We start from the raw sequence: 7,460 nt of genomic DNA on the forward strand, positions 1-7,460 counted from the left end.
TAGAGAGAAGACAACATACATCTCATCAAAATATCGAACGAATACCAAATTCACATGACTACTTATAGCAAGACTTCTCCCATGTCCTTAGGAACAAACGTAACTACTCACAAAGCATATTCATGTTCATAATCAGAGGGGTATTAATCTTTACTCCTAATGGAGCAGTTGGTAGTCTACGTCGGTCAATTTTCGTCCCACCAGAGACGGATTTTTTTCGTTCTCGATCCCACCTCCCGCATCCCCTCGATTCCTCCCTCCGCCCTCGAACCAGGAAAAAAATCGGTATGCTCCCACTATGTCCAGTGCTAAACCCTCTGGTTGATCGAAAAAACTCGCTCTGAAAAAAACTACGAAAATAAACCTACGAGAATTAGCCAGACGCTTGCACCTACGAGCGATTCCTCGTGCCCCTCGATCCCGAGCGAGGTCCCGATCCGCTCCTCCCCCTCTCCCGAGGATACGCAGCTGCCGCCTTCGCCGGATTCGCCGTCGTTGATCAGCCGATCCGGGCAGCGTAGCCGCCGGTACCGCCGCTGATCTGCCTATCTAGGCATACGCGACCGTCATGGATCACGAGAACACCGGCACCGCCGGCGCCTAGAATACGTCGCCTGTCACCACCACGATGGCACCTCGCTGCTGCCGCCCGGCATGGATGGCCGCCCCAAGACATGGATAAGCTCTCGTGATCCCCACCCCACCCCTCTCATCCCCTGAATCCATATCCTCCATCCCGTCTTGATCCCGCCCATGATCTGATCAGGAATCTGCCCATGATCCGATCCCCTGGTTTCTTATCCGGTTATCCACCTCTCATCTCTCGCACGGGCGTTCTAGCAACCCCCATCTTCGGTGGGACGACGTTGTTGACATCGTCGTGACCTCCCGCAATTCTTGGCTCGGCCTTCCTTGACTCCATGCACGGCTAACGAGGTGGTCTTCGTCCAGAGGTGGTCTGCTCGTGCTCTCCTGGTCCTCTCGAAACGACAAGGGGTAGTGTCGGTCGTGGCTCGGCAGGATAGCATAAGCTTGCCCTTATTCTTTTGTGTTCGAATCAGATTTGATGGTTCTTAGTTTTACATGAACCTATCAATCTTTCTTCTGTATGCAGGTTACACACCTGATGATGTTTACGGCGAGGCGCAGGAACAAGCAGAGGCCGAGGAAGTGCGGGCATGCACGAGGAAGGTTCAGCGGGCTGCAGAAGTCGGGCCACGCCCGGAGAGCCGCGCCAACGCATGTGTGCGTGGTCGGTGGGTTGGCCAAGATCTGCATTCTGCGACTTCTTCTTCACCATGGAGGCATGGACACAAGCAAGGACTGACTCGTGGGTCTTGGTAGCGGTGCTGAGCATCAGCGAATCAAAGTGGTCGAGGTCGCGGTTAATCGACCAGGACGAGACATGCATCTTGGAGCTAGCGCAGAGGGGGAAAGAAGCAGGTTGGTCTGGCCCGGCCTCGCAAATGAATTGGTATGTCCAGTTCTTCCCATGAAGGTCACATGCCTAACTTCGTGCTAGACATTGCTAACTCAACCACTTGATGTTAGACTCTGTATGCATAACTAGACCTAGCTAACTCCAAGATTTGATGTGTTAAATTAAAGTACCAATCAGGCATGTTCACCACTTTGTACGTGTGTGCTCTTGCATTGCTTACTAGATCTTGTTGTATATGATGGTCCATTGTCGGCTATACAACTTCTAAATTCTGTCAAGTTCAGTTCAGATTTGATTTTTTCACCTCTTTTTGCATGGACAATGTGTCTGATGTTTAAATGATGGATACTTGAAATTCATAGGCATTGTGAGGTTAGAAAGGATTCCATTAACTATTTTTTCAGTTTGGTTCAAAGTTGTTAGCTACTACACCTACACGTGGAAAACGTACACTTGGCATTCTAAAATTGTAAAGTTGCTGGGGCAACAACCTGCTGCCGGCGGGGAAGCAAGTTGCCTTCTGGGGCGGGCGGGGTAACAACGGCAGGGACCAGCCCTTGTCCGTCTTTGGGATCCCGAAGTACCATTACAAGTATGGCAACTAGTCCTCCGTTGGTTGTAGTATTAAGATCACATGATCATTGAATTGTAAAGTTGAAATATATCAGCTTGACTGTCTAATGCATTTGATCTAATGATAGGATAAGATACGCAAGTCAGGTCATAGTCGTTTCTCCGTGTGTCAATTAGAATTTGTACGTTCATGGCAGCTCCAGAAATGCATGCATGCAACTTATACCAGGATCTTATTATGAATGTTAGTGTTGGTGTGAGTAGCCAGAAGCAAAGTAACATTTTCTGATTGCTCCATGTTGCTGTGTTGGTTGTTCTAGGATCTATAGAAGGCTACCAAAAACTTCACAACGATTCTAGGCCATGGATCATTTGGTCTTGTGTACAAGGTTGTAATGGCTACTGGTGAAGTCATGGCTGAAAAGGTTCTTGCGACGCCGCTGCTACTTGGTGCCCGACGCACCCAAGGCATCAGTTGCCATCCCTGTTCTCCCGGTGGCCCTCTCGTCATGCGTTCAATTGGTCGAGTAGTTCATCACAGCCGCTGAAGAACAGGTCAATGAACTCTATTTTCTTTTTCTGGTCTCACCTTAGCTATTTGATTCCGTCCAATTGTGTGTCGCATGTGTGCAGTCGAATTCAGAATTTTAAAATTTACATGTTAGTTGCAGAGTGACTCCCAGGAAAATTACTCAAATTTATCCAATGGGCAATGATAAAGTAAGCATGGCAGTTCCACTGCTAGCCAGCTCCAAATATGGAGACAAATCATGATTCTTTTCATCGCTAACCATCAACAGAACTCCAAATCCTTGATATTGAAATGAAAAGTGATCCTACATATATGCCATGTTAAGCTTTGAGTTCAGCTACTTCCTATGTGTTGTCCAAAGCAAATCTGGTGTTTATGTTTCAGTTTTTTCTGTAACCATTTATCTTTTTAATTGTTCAGTCGTCCAAGAATATATTTGTATTGCTACCCTTTCTCAATACTCCATGTGTTCATTACAAAGCAAAGTTGTCCGGCCAAGCTACCTGCTTTTCTGTTCTTAACATTTTCACTGAATTTTTGTCACTCTTGTATTGCTGATATGGTATGGTGCTAAATACTTGAGAAATATCTTGCATGATATTCTTCTCTTCCTACGTGCATTTATTTATCAGATTGGAGGAAAGGTAGATTTAATTTCAGTATACTATGCCAAGATACACTCTAATTTTGCTTTATTACACATATTACTGCAGGACCATAGCAGACCATTGCAATGCGGCAACCCAAATTTCAATTCCACGGTGTTCTGTGTGCATCAGTAAGTTGTTTATCTTGCTTTCACTTTCAAATTTCTTGCTGAATCACTACAAGCATGTGTTCCTATCTCCTACATATCTCTAAATTCTAAGATGTGAAATTATGAATATTTTTCTGTAATATATTTCATGGTTTTGTGGCTTATTCCTTGCAAGATTTTTGCCAATGCGGAAGTGCACAAACCTTTTGAATTTATATAGTTTATATCCATTCTATTGAGGTGGAATGTACCTTGCAGCTTACCATGTGTGGTGTAAAAGAGAATGCATGTAAGATCAAACAAGCTTATCATCGCAGAGTCGCATTTTGCAGAGTCTTTAACCATAATTGATCCGAAGCTGCATTTTGGCAATTTTATTTTATAACTTAGTGGCTATTATTATATAAGACTGATCACTTCTCTCGTAAGTTTGTTAGCTACCATGATCATCTGTTGGTATAGATAATTATTTGGATGACATTACTTGACAAAAAAATTAATTTTATGCAGCTAAGCACATTGAGTCATATATTTTTCCTCTGCAACATAAGAACAGGTATGTACCTTGCCCTTGTCTTCATTTGATAAGAGTGATATGAGGATTGAGGCATAGAACATGATGTCATAAATTGCATGTTGGACCATACTTGAGCTATTTTACTTGGCCTCGTAATTTTTTTTGATCCCTCTAGCTTTGTGGTTTTTTTTATATGTGCATTATTTCTAGACTAGAACACATGAACCAAAAAGATTTATTTCTCCTGGGATTTTGGTTTCTTGCATACTGTATATATTTAGTTGCTTGGATTCAGGAAGAGAAAATAATGGATGGAGGAAGAAGAGTGATTTTGTGGTACAAAAATGTTGGCAATGTTTCATTAAAATATGTTATCTGATGTGCTTGATTCTTCCATAGGTACATGTTTGACATAGTTAATGTTAATATTGAACCACCAGAATATATTGCTAACATGATGGAATGAGATGAGATCTCAACGTCCAAACTGCGGTTGATCCATTATGCACCATGAAAAATATAGGGTCGTGCTAACTGCCACACGTGTGGCAGGAAGGGAGACGCACCACACGTCTCTAATGTAAACAGATTGCCACATCATCGCATGCATGCATGTAGGAATCTTTTTGGATTTTCAGTTTTTAAAATGTTTTATCTCTTAAACGAAAATCCGATTGAAAATCCGTTTTCACCATTAAATCCCTCGCGATGAGATCTTCGAAACTAGATCCCATGTTGATATGTTTTGATGAAAAAAAATTAGATTAAAAGTTGCCATGTCTATTGCATATGAATTGCCATGATGTTTACACTGAAGTTGCCATGATATGTTTCGGCTATTTTCTTCTACATTTAAAAGTAAATTTTGACATTTATAAAACGGGAAATTAAGAAACTAGACTTGCCATGAACCATAAACTAAAATTGCCATGATACATGCACGTAAAATTGCCATGGTTCATACAAAAAATAATTTTCATGGTCAAAGTACTGGAGTTGCCATCATCAAAATACTAAAATTGCCATGATCTACAAACTAAAATTGCCACATGGCAACTTTAGTTTAAGCCCTATGGCAACTGCATTGTAAACATCGTGGCAACTTCTGGCAAAAAAATTCGTCGAAACATATCAACATGGGGTCTAGTTTTGAAGATCTCGTCGAGACGGATTTAATGGTGAAAACGGATTTTTAGTTCGCTTTTTTATTTAGGAGATACAATATTTTTAAGCCGAAAACCAAAAAAAATTCTGCTGATGTCATCTATTCATACGTGACAAAATGAGTGGTGATGGAGGCGTGTGGGCGATGTGCAAATGCCCACACGTGTGGGTGTTAACATTTCCAAAAATATAATAACTCTGAGGACCTTGTATGGATAATATATCTGATCTTAATTGCACATGTGAAAAAGGATGTGTGAACTGTACCTAACCTCTTGTAGGATTTGCGGGAGATTGTCAGCGAGCCACTAGCTGAAGTTCTTCTGCAATGATGCCGAGGATTTGATCTTGGCTGGCATGGACCAATTGGTGTACTCTTGGATGGTGATGTCACCTGGTGGCAACAGGGTGTAATCCTAGATGGGGGTGTTGTCCGGTGGCAGCGGGGTGCGGCAACGTACAAGAAAAGGAAAAGTGGGAGGGTGGAATATACCGAAATGGGAGTATCCACGATGCAGGACAGGAGGGCGAACGGAATGGCAACCTTGAAGATAATAATTGGCGGAAGAGCAGCCAATGCTATCTGTTATTTGCCAACGGCTGGCGTGAACCGGCTGGTGTACTCCTGGATGGCGATGTCGCCTGGTGGCAACAAGGTGTACTCTTGGACGGGGGTGCCATCCAGTGGCAGTGGGGTGCGCAACGTACACTAAAAGGAAAAGTGGGAGAGTGGAAAATACCGAAATGGGAGTATCCAAAGAAGATGAGGTACCAGGAGGCATGTTACATAGGGAGGCGGGACGGGAGGACGAACGAAATGGGAACCTTGAAGTTTATAATTGGCCAAAGAGCAACCATTGCTAACAGTTATTTGCTTGCAAGAACAAGTTGTGTTATAGAACTGTTGCCATGGTGCTCATGTCAAGTGTAGCAGTGGATTAAAAAGTTTACCCTCTGAATCTTTATTTGTTGTTGTATGGAGTATAACCATAAATTTGTGTGCTCTACAGTGGTGGAGTAAATGAGCCAGGATTAAGTTCAAAAGGTTGTCTTAGCCCCTACAAAGGCTAAGATTTCCCTTTAATATTTAAGATTCTAGGATATTCTATAGCCGCCGAATGTTATGCTGAGCAAAATTAAGTTTTGAGTTGTGAGAGAGGGAAAGGGGGAGGGAGAAGTGTGTGTGTGTTTGTGTGTGTGTGTGAGAGAGAGAGAGATGGAAGGTGGTAGATAGAGTGGGGGAGCGAGGGACATATGTAGGGTGTGAAAGAGAGGATTAAGGAGAGAGGGAAACTGCCATATTACAATCAGAGAGAGAGAAAGGAGAGATAGAGAGCTTTAGTGTGAAATTTAGCACAAGTGCATCGTTTTGTGTCAGAAATTAAAAGTGTGTGTTGATGGAGGGGGAGTGGGAGCCAGATATGTCACTAATTGAGGAGGGGTGGTGAACATGGACTGGGGTTGCGGAGATAGTTGGTGGTGAAAGAAAAATATGTTGAGTGATTTATTTATATATAAAAAAAGTAGACTACAGAAGTGCATGAGAAATCTGTAGGTATATGTTTACTCGATTACATTTTCATGTAAATTATGTATATAAATTGCTTGTGCATGATGCTTATGAGTTGAGAAATAAATTTTTATTATACTTGCTGAAATATCATGCAAATGAAGCTAAAGAAAATATTTCTGATATTTAATGGGAATATCTTAAACGCATCAATTAGATCTTAGTTTGTAACATATGCTTATTTATATTATTGCTGTCAATGTATACATCATCGAGTTACATTATGGGTGAATTGAATTTCAATTATTTTTCGATTGTTGCACGTACACTATCTTTTGTATATATGTGAAATATGATATACATTATATGCGCATTCAGAAAAAATCTATGCACGCAAAATTTGATATGCTTTGTATTCAATGGTGCAATCGGAAAAAACAAATTAAAAGCCCGTGGCAACGCACGAGCGTTCTACTAGTATGCATAATGGATCTGAACATATGATCTTCCACCAAGTAAACCAACTAGCATCAACTACAAGGAGTAATCAACACGACTAGCAACCCGTACCAATCTGAGGTTCGGATACAAAGATTGGATACAAGAGATGAACTAGGGTTTGAGATGACATGGTGCTGGTGAAGATGTTGATGGAGATTGACCCCCTCCCGATGAGAGGATCGTTGGCGATGACGATGGTGATGATTTCCCCCTCTCGGAGGGAAGTTTCCCCATCAGAACAGCTCCGCCAGAGCCCTAGATTGGTTTCGCCTCGTGGCGGCAGAGTTTCGTCCCGTGAGCTTGCTTGTGATTTTTTTCCTCGACGAAAGACTCCATATAGTCAAAGATGGGCATCAAAGGGCCACCAGGGGCCCACGAGGCAGGGGGCGCGCCCAGGGGGGTAGGGTGCCCCCTCCCCCACCCTCGTGGATGGTGGGTGGCTGCCCTCTGGTACTTTCTTTGCTC

The 7,460-nt window shown here is 42.7% G+C and overlaps 1 long non-coding RNA gene across 1 annotated transcript; it reads left to right on the forward strand.

Moving 5' to 3' along the window:
• The first annotated feature begins 403 nt into the window (after positions 1–403).
• On the forward strand, positions 404–5,967 carry LOC147974735 (uncharacterized). Its single transcript, XR_015601983.1, has 5 exons — positions 404–1,474; positions 2,335–2,569; positions 3,260–3,324; positions 3,814–3,859; positions 5,266–5,967. It is a non-coding gene; the product is annotated as an uncharacterized LOC147974735 (long non-coding RNA).
• Positions 5,968–7,460: the final 1,493 nt, after the last annotated feature.

This window comes from Triticum urartu, chromosome 4A (genome assembly GCF_056163025.1).
Source record: "Triticum urartu cultivar PI428250 chromosome 4A, HENAU_Tu73, whole genome shotgun sequence".
Classification (NCBI taxonomy): Eukaryota; Viridiplantae; Streptophyta; class Magnoliopsida; order Poales; family Poaceae; genus Triticum; species Triticum urartu.